Here is a 9,288-nt window from a genome sequence, read left to right as displayed (position 1 = left end):
CACACACACACACACACACACACACACACACACACACACACACACACCCCCATATCTTCAATTTAGGTCAGGCATCAAGAGGAGGAAAAAAGGACTGGAGACTGAAGATGAGATGCTCTATTTCACACAGTTGCCCTCTGGAAGGACTGGCAAAGGCAGTCACTTAAATTAAGTGCAGGTCATCAGACAAGATATCTAATCTATTCCTGAAACAGACAACCTCAACAGCCCAAATCCCTATGGCCTTTACAGCGACACAATGAACTGCTTCCTCATGTACCTCTGTCAATTCATGTTAGGTTCCTACTTTTTAAAAAGTGATATTTCATGTACACTATGACCCTATTGCTCATAGCAAGGAAAGTGCTTTGGTTTATTTATGACCTACTAACCTTAAATAAAAAAAAGCATACAACTAATCTGAATGTTCTCATAAGCCTGGAGATTTGAAATAAAACTTAAAATAAATCTGGCATTTGTAGCACAGCCAGCTAAGCTATATTTGCCCAGTTGGGAATTTTTTTTTTTTTAAATGAAAACCAGATGACAAGAGGAAAGCATTATTACCCTGCATAAACTTCAAGGTTTGGGCATCAGAACTGCAGCTCATGAGTGCCTGGATTTCCCATGAGCCTCTGCTTCCATCAGCATAGAGTTAAATAAAGCAAGACTGTGGTTTGACATCTATCTCCAGTCTAGAAGACTAGAATGAAAAGCCAGCTGTAGTTTTGGAGATAGAATTTAACCCAGCCACAGAACCTAACCTTGGAAATAGAGACGTTGGTTATCAGCCAGACAAGATCGTTTGTTTAAAAAAAAAAAAAAAAAAAAGGGGAAAGAGAAGGAGAAAGAAATGAAGAATAAAAAGCAAACATCCTCCATTTTCTATGCTAAAATGTGAGTGACCCTAAACTCTACTCATTGAACAAATGCAGATAGGAACAAAGGCCTATTGAATTCAGGAGCCTGTTTCTCCACTCATTCATGATGATGTAAATCAGGAGCAACTTCATTGAAGCCAATGGAGTTGCACTGGAATAAAACCAGTGCAAGTGAGCAGATAATCAAACCACAAGACTGTGGTCTGCTATATGTGGATACATCACAAGTTCTTGGCTGTACTGGCAAAACAAGTTTACTCTGCATTTACTTTGAATTCTGAAGCTTTCACAATCGCAAGTGATACATTTCCCAGGCCAAAAAAAAAGGGGGGGAGGGGGGGGAGAAAAGGGAAGCATCCTGTCTACAAAGCACACTATAGCCCACAAAAGAGAAAGGACCCCAGTTTATAATTTTAAATTAATGGAGATATCCCATCTCCTAGAACTGGAAGGGACCTTGAAAGGTCATCAAGTCCAGCCCCCTACCTTCACTAGCAGGACCAAGTACTGATTTTGCCCCAGATCCCTAAGTGGCCCCCTCAAGGATTGAACTCTCAACCCTGGGTTTAGCAGGCCAAATGCTACTGCAATCATGTCTACGTGCACCAGTATGATTTTCTGTTGGATAAAGGACAGCAAATCATTTATCTTAGTTTACTATTACATGTTAAAAAAGTGGGGCAATCAATTCCAGTATATGCAGGACAGATCACTTAAAAGAAATAGCTATGACTTAAAATCCTTGCTAGGGAGCCTTATTTACCATACTAAAGGAAATAGCACACAGTCATGGTATGTGGTATCTTTTAGCTTTGGGTTCCTATTTATGCAAATATTAGCAAGTTGATGCTTGAAGTGACTGAAAATAGGTTATGCATTGAAATGCCAAATATACCACACCCCCACTTGGAAACAAGATTTCAGATGCAGCATTTAATGAAAACCAACGAATTATCAGTTTCACGATAACTAGTTCTACTGCACAGTAAGATAAAGACTCTAGTTGAGCTTGAACCTTTCAAGGGAATTCTCTTCTGCAGGCCAATTCTACTTGCCAGTGCAGAGAGTAAGCAAGGTAGATAAGTCTCACTCTCACATCATGCATCGGAAGAAGTGGGTATTCACCCACGAAAGCTCATGCTCCTATACGTTTGTTAGTCTATAAGGTGCCACAGGACACTCTGCTGCTTTTAAAGTCTCACTTTGTCCTCTGATTCATACTCGTGTCTTTCCACTTCCCAACCCTTCCAATTAATAGCCAAGGAAGACAAATCTTTGTTGCGTTACACATGAATTGCAATACTATGTACACTTCCATTTTTCTAAAAGCCAGTTTTGATAGAAGAGAAAGTCTAAATGAACTGGCAAGGTTTAGAGGAAAGGCAAACAACTTCCATTATTGCTGGAGCCTTATCAGAAGGAGCACTTCACGAAGTGTGATCATCCAATCCTTGATATGGACAAGACACTTAAAAACAAACAAAAACAAAAAACTTGCCACACATCTCACTGCACGCCAAGAAGGAATCTCTAAGTTAGAATGACTCAGATAAGTTCACCTCTTACTCTCATGCTAGATTTTCATAACAGGTGGAGCCAACTCCAATTTACATTTAAAGAATATCTAACACTGCATCAGACTGCAATTTGATTACCTCTAAACTAGTATAATGGGATTTCAGTTGACTTCTTAAGTTAGGCAGATGTGTGTGGTGGATAGGTATGTAGAAAGGCTTTCTAAATTAGACTAACTGTATGGGTTGTATAGAAACATTTGAAGAAACAGGATGCTCCTTTTAAGAACAGACAATTAATTTAATATAGTACTACTGGCATATATGGTAATTTACAAAGAGAATGAAGTAGTTCTACTTCCATCCTCCCCAAGAAGCTTATTGAGAGACATATGCTGCTTAAAACAGTCAATCCCTGACAATCTTAAACAGATTCAGGTTTGATTGAATTCACCCAGCAGAAGAGACTTTATTGGGACTGGGCAATCTATTAGTGACATTGCAGGTTCATTGTGCTTTTACCCAGTTGTGTAGAAGTATGGGATTACATACTTTGATTACACATGGTTTGACTGACAACCCTCGATAACTTTGGTCTAGATTTCTAAACTAGATAAATAAAGCTTTTCAATAAATGAAACAGACCTTTTCTTTTCATAGGATCAAAGCCTGGAGAGTTGCCAGTTCCTTGCTGTAGGATTATAATAGAACGGGCCCAGGAAGGTGGGCGGTGGTGCTAAGGGAACAGTGACAAACTGCATAATCTGTATGATTAAAACCATTGTGTCAGTTATGATTTTCCCCCCCTTTCAGATTTTTAAGGATGCTGTCAAGTCAGTGGAGTTCTCTTTTTAGTGGTTGCTTCAGTGAACATTCAACGCTGTCGGTGAGTTTGGAATTAAAGTGAAAACCATCGACCGTTGATTGTACCCTCCAGCTAACCATCATCCTCCTTACTTCATGCTTTCAGGCCTTTCACTGAAGACAGCTGCCAAACCAGCACACAAGGTATCTCTTCCCCCCACCCCATCCTCTTTGCAGAGCTTTACTAAAAAGGTCACAATCAACATTCATTGCTGTCGGTGGGTTTAACTATGTGGACAAGCTCACTGAACAATGAATGCAACTGTGGCCCCACTTTTTGTGATCACAGTCAAGAGGAATATCAGCTCTGAAAGCAGCATTGAAAGTCTTTCATATATGAAACTTTTCTGATCAAAAGACGAATATCTTCAGGATTTTTTTTTAAGCTGGTTTGACTCAGATGGTTGAGACAACACTCACTCCTCCCTGGAGTTGATTACAACATAAAGGGAGTTCATTCTGCCATTAATCTCTCTTACTTACTATAGATATTAACAAAAACTCTGGTATAGAAAAAGCCTCCCTGTATGCACCCCCGAGGACTCTGAACACAGGAGGAGAGATGGTTGAAAACGTCTCTAAAAAAAAATCAAATATAATAATAATAATAAAAAAAAATCTATGCACTGCAACATTGCACATGCAGAGAGATGATGGCTATGTGTGTCCTTGGCAAAACAAGACAAACTCACCCCAAAATTTCTTACAAATGGGAGCCTTAGTTAAAGAATGGCGATAATATTCCTGATCTTGGTGGAATACAATTCATTGCTTTGTGAAGTTTATTTAAACACCTAATAAACATTAAAAAACACAAACCTTATTGGACTTGCCTCTTTGTACTGTTTTGAGATAAGCCGGAAAGAAATTACTTGTATGGCTGGTAACAAAGTTCAGCTCATTGTTATAAATTATGGAGCTGTGAGTGGTCATGCTGTGTTCCCTGATGCCAGGTATAAGGGGAAAAAATAAAAGGAAAAATTGAAGTACACCACCACTTTCCCAGCCCCACTCGTGCTTCACCCACAAATCTCAGGCATCAACCTAAATTTCTAACACCAGCTGAATGGGTACTGAAACATCATGTAATTCTCTAAGCCAATTTCAGCCATTACCTTCAGTTTCTAGTATGTTGGTGAGTTTTTGCATAGACATTACTTCCAAAAGGAGAGGAATGACAAATCATTTCATTTGTCTCTCCCTTGTGACACGCATTACCACTGACAAAGTCTGCTTTTTACTATGCATATAAAGAGAAGCTTCAACACATTTCACCTAAGATTTCTTTCTTACCTTAATATGTACCTGTTTGTCTGGCCCTCATCCTGTACTATCTGTGCTCAGATACAAGTAGTGTATTATACAGTACCGTGGTAATGAAATGGCATTTTCTTCTGTAACGTGGTGGTGATGGGGTGATTAAAGAATAATTTAAAAAAAAGTTAGATTCACAGAGATCTGACATGGATCAAATCACATAGGAAGAGAACCAGTTCTCTAAACAAATATCCGAAATTCTAAGGCCATGTCCTCCTAGAAACATATGGATTTTTAGTTAACTTGATGCTGTGTGGTACCCTTACTATGAAGATATATTTTGCTTTGTTCCAGTTACTGCGATAAAGAGGGGATAGCTCCAGGTGAATTGATGTTGGAGACCCTGCAAGGTTCTAGACTGGATTCATTGGGGCCTTTGTTCCATCACTTTTCCTAAGGTTCTCTTCCTCCCAGCCCAGGGTATTTTAAGTGGTACCCACCAACATCCTCTCTCTGTGTTCTCTCTTCTTTTCTGGCATGGTGCCCCAGATGACTATAGAATTTCTTACTCTAAGGATCCCAAAGGTATATTAAAAAGGAAGCAGTTTCTCTGGAGATCACAAAAGCTACATCTTATAATTGAAAGTAGTAACTTTCAGATCAAGGTGCAGCTAATATCTCCTGGCATCAGTGTGAATTCAGATTCATTTAAACACAAGTTATAATATGCTAGATCCTGTTGGCCTCAGTGAGCCTCTTAAATATTAGCTATGCTGTGTTATGAGTTTATAACTAGACGTGGTATTTATCTGAACAGAAGAGCCTGGAATTTGGCAACATAGGAAGAATAATATCCTGGTATGGAATCATCCTTACATAGAGAAGTAATGGGAATCATTCATGCTCTTTGGTTAGCAAAATTGCAGACTAGAATTGGTGTGGAGATACGAACTTCAGCTCCACATAGAAGGAAGCTGATTTTGAATATATGGTTTTGTATAAGGAATCTTTCTTTATAATAATCTTTTGTTATCTTCCTGTGTCAGAGGAGCTCTACCTTATTTTGTTTCCTGCACTGATTCAATATTACTTAACATTTAATTTAAATAGTTTTGAGAGAGAGAGAGAGAGAATATGCATGTATATATAAACATTTTCACCTGGACCAGGTTATAGTATGCCCTCACAGCAGCAGTGGGTTATGAAATTAAGCATGACATGTAGGCTGACCCTATGTGAATTTCAAGACATATCACAGATACATGGATGTAAGAGCATTTGGACAGATAAAGGAAAAACAGAAAACAAAAAAGCCAAGAATTTCTACAAGTCCTTAAGAACAAGTTCCATCTCACATACAGAAATGTTTGGCACATGTGTAATGGTGTGAGCCATCAAGGACTATATATTACCCACCCACTATTAGTTAGGTTTACTGAAATACTTGTGGTATTTCACACTGAAATTATAGGGGATGCTAGAAATTGCAAGACAAAAGTAAATAGTATGGTTTAATAACCAGCTATGTTTTAATGGTATTGACTGTAACTTCCTCTGATGCATGAGGATGATGCCCATTAATGGAAGAAGAGATTTAACTCTATTTAGACACAAGATACCTCATTATAGCCAACATATTGCATAGTATTCCTCCTGACCAGCTAGTTTACAGACCACTTTCTTGCATACAATACTATCATTATAAAAAAATGCACAAGACAAAAGTATTAGGCCAGGGGCTGACCCTGTTAATAATGATTATTCTGAAGTTCCATGGAAAGGTCTCATTTCTATTTTTATGGTTTGTTGATATTATATATAATGTTATAAATCCCCATGGATCAGAGGTCTTCTGCAAAAATGGCCAGGAACAATGCCATTGTTAGTAATTCACTCACAGCAATATATACTATGAGGTCAAGCATATCAAAGCTACAGGGAATGCAATGGATCCTGACTGTTAATAGTAATGCTAGTTTTTAAGATTTATCTTCCTTATAGAAAGACGAAGGCGGTAAAATACAGTTCTCTATTTTGATAAACCACTTGCTGTTCCCCCATCAGTAGTCACAACAGCATGACTGGAATTACAGCACAGCCAACTCTGAGCAGTTGACCAGATTTAAAGAAAAAATTCCTCTGAGTGTTCCTGCAGTTAGCCTGACCTCCTGCATAACACAGGCCAGAGAACTTCACCCAGAAATTTCTGGATCAAGCCCTGGATTTACGTTTGAGCTCATAGATGCAGACTTTAGATGATCACAGTGGTCCTTCTGGGCTTAGTCTGACCTCCTGCACATCGCAGGCCATGGTGCCTCATTTAGAAAGACCCAGTTTTGACTTAAAGACTGCAAGGGATGAAGAATCTCATGTTCATTATCACAGAAGGAAGAACACTTCAAAGTCATTACTTATGCTACATCTACACTAGGAACTGAAGAGCACCCAGTTGTTATACTCTAATTGCCTCACATGGTCACTGCTGGCATGAACTAAAAAGGTACCTAGTTTGCATTAATGTAATCCTGTTGATAAAAGACAAACTAGGTACCTTTTTAGTTCATGCCAGCAGCATCCACATTGGGCAGTCAAAGTGCAGTACACTAATGCCCTATGCAACTCCGGCAGTCCAAACTGAGGGGCTGTGTAGACAAGTCCTTTGTCTACAATACTACTATGAAGGAGGAAAATCTTATCCCTATTTTACAGATGGGGGAAATGAAGTATGTAGAGCAGGGGTAGACAACCTATGGCACGCATGCCGAAGGCGGCACACAAGCTGATTTTCAGCGGCACTCACACTGCCCGGGTCTTGGCCACTGGTCCGGGGGGCTCTGCATTTTAATTTAATTTTAAATGAAGCTTCTTAAACATTTTAAAAACCTTATTTACTTTACATACAACAATAGTTTAGTTATATATTATAGACTTATAGAAAGAGACCTTCTAAAAACATTAAAATGTATTACCGGCACGTGAAACCTTAAATTAGAGTGAATAAATGAAGACTCGGCACACCACTTTTGAAAGGTTGCCGACCTCTGATGTAGAGATTAAATGACTTGCCCAAAATTACACAGGAAGTCTGTAGAAGACCTGGGTTCCATTCCCAGGTCTGCCAAGTCCCAATCACATGTCTTACTGGGAAGAAAGGAAAATTCTCTTAACCACAAGAACATCCGATGATGTAGCCCACCTTTTTTTGTTCTACATTCCAACACTGCTATTTGTCCTTCTGTATTTGCAACTACTGTACTTTATTCTCTTTTCTTCCTTTATATTGTTACTCCTCAAAAGATACCTAGAAACCATCATCAGGTTTAGGTTTATATTATGTGCCCAACCACTCTGAATTCTCTCTGCTGTAGAAGTAGTGGGGTATATACACATTTAAAGAGCAAACAGACAGGCATGTTCAACTGTAACTTCCTTATTCACCCTTAAATCAAATTCTACATCTTTTTTGCTTTTCATTGCATTGTTTTATATCCTCCGCAAACTATAGGTACCAGAAATTCACACAATATTCCAAATGCAGGCAAGTCAAGGCTCCCTAAAATGAGCTTTTAACTCCCATCCCTTTCAGCCAAGCATAACAATGCAGTGCCATTACAAATGCCAACATTCACATTTATCTACCATCATTCCTTGCTGAGTCCCAGATAGCCAAGTCCACTTTGTATCAGTGTATTTCATCTCACTGCAATGCAGGACTTAGCATTTGTTGAAATTAGAGCAATTTCTCCAGAACATAATTTCCCTTCAAAACAACAGACATTTCTCTAAGATTTTAAAACTTAAAGAAAGTGGGCAGCATGCATTAGCAGGCAAGAACATAAACAGCAGTCTCTTATAACACGGCTATTTAAAACAATTTATTTACCAGAGCACTTTACCACCAGCCCTTAAAAGCCCCCCCTCAAAAAAAAAAGTGCAGGGAGGGGCTCAGAGAACCCCTTACCCCACCCCAAAACAAATCAGAAATTCTTCTTTAGGGCCTGTGAAAATTAAGTTCCATCTCATACACAGACATAAGAGTTGTCTTCAGAGTATGTGCATGTACCAAGGGAGCCATTAAAACCTTGACATTTACCACAAGCTATGCAATCAGGAAGCACTGCAGATATTGTGGTAAACCCAATTTAAATAATGAGGATTCCTGAAATTCTATTGTAAAAGTGAACAACCATCCAATACATCTTAAAATGGCACCCATTGTAAACTCCAATTAACACTAAAATGGAAGGTGGGGAGGACCCATTGCATAGTCTCTCTGCCCATAAAGTGGACTTCCTGGTTGTTCCCTCAAAAAAAAAAAAGTGAAAAACAGATGCAAACAAGATCACTTTTAGACAAAAAATTTCTATTCTGCTCCAGAGAGATCCAATGATGAAAGAGAAAGTGTCATGTTCACTAGCTCAGCATTGTATATTGAGATACTAGTTTCCTCCAGTATTTCACTTTGTCACAACCAGTGAGCATTTCCCCGAGGACTGCAAATGCAGACATACCTGGCACAACCATATAGTAATTTGTTATGAGACCTTCAATTTCTAATTTTATGTAAGGGGACTGTTGCCCCCTTACTAACATTCAGTGGGGGTGTTTTGGTTGGCTAGCTCCCAGCACTAAAAGGGGAAGGGTCAGGGCCAGCTCTAGGATTTTTGCCACCCAAAGCAAAAACAATTTTGTCCACCCCCCCCCCCCCCCCCGTTTTTTAATTATCCCACCCCCGCCTCAACTCCGCCCCTTCCCCAAATCCCCAGCCCTGC

General features: G+C 39.2%; 1 long non-coding RNA gene across 1 annotated transcript in view; it reads left to right on the top strand.

Annotated features, from left to right (window-relative positions):
* The window catches only part of LOC113407375, a 20,270-nt gene extending 16,204 nt beyond the window's left edge, over window positions 1-4,066 (top strand). The window contains exons 3-4 of the long non-coding RNA XR_003369974.2: window positions 3,209-3,281; window positions 3,366-4,066. This is a non-coding gene — a long non-coding RNA (uncharacterized LOC113407375). The remainder of the gene's footprint in view (window positions 1-3,208; window positions 3,282-3,365) is intronic.
* Window positions 4,067-9,288: the final 5,222 nt, after the last annotated feature.

This window comes from Terrapene carolina, unplaced genomic scaffold (assembly GCF_002925995.2).
Source record: "Terrapene carolina triunguis isolate 2854851 unplaced genomic scaffold, T_m_triunguis-2.0 Scaffold211, whole genome shotgun sequence".
NCBI classification, from domain to species: Eukaryota; Metazoa; Chordata; order Testudines; family Emydidae; genus Terrapene; species Terrapene triunguis.
This window is presented reverse-complemented; position numbering and strand designations above follow the sequence as displayed.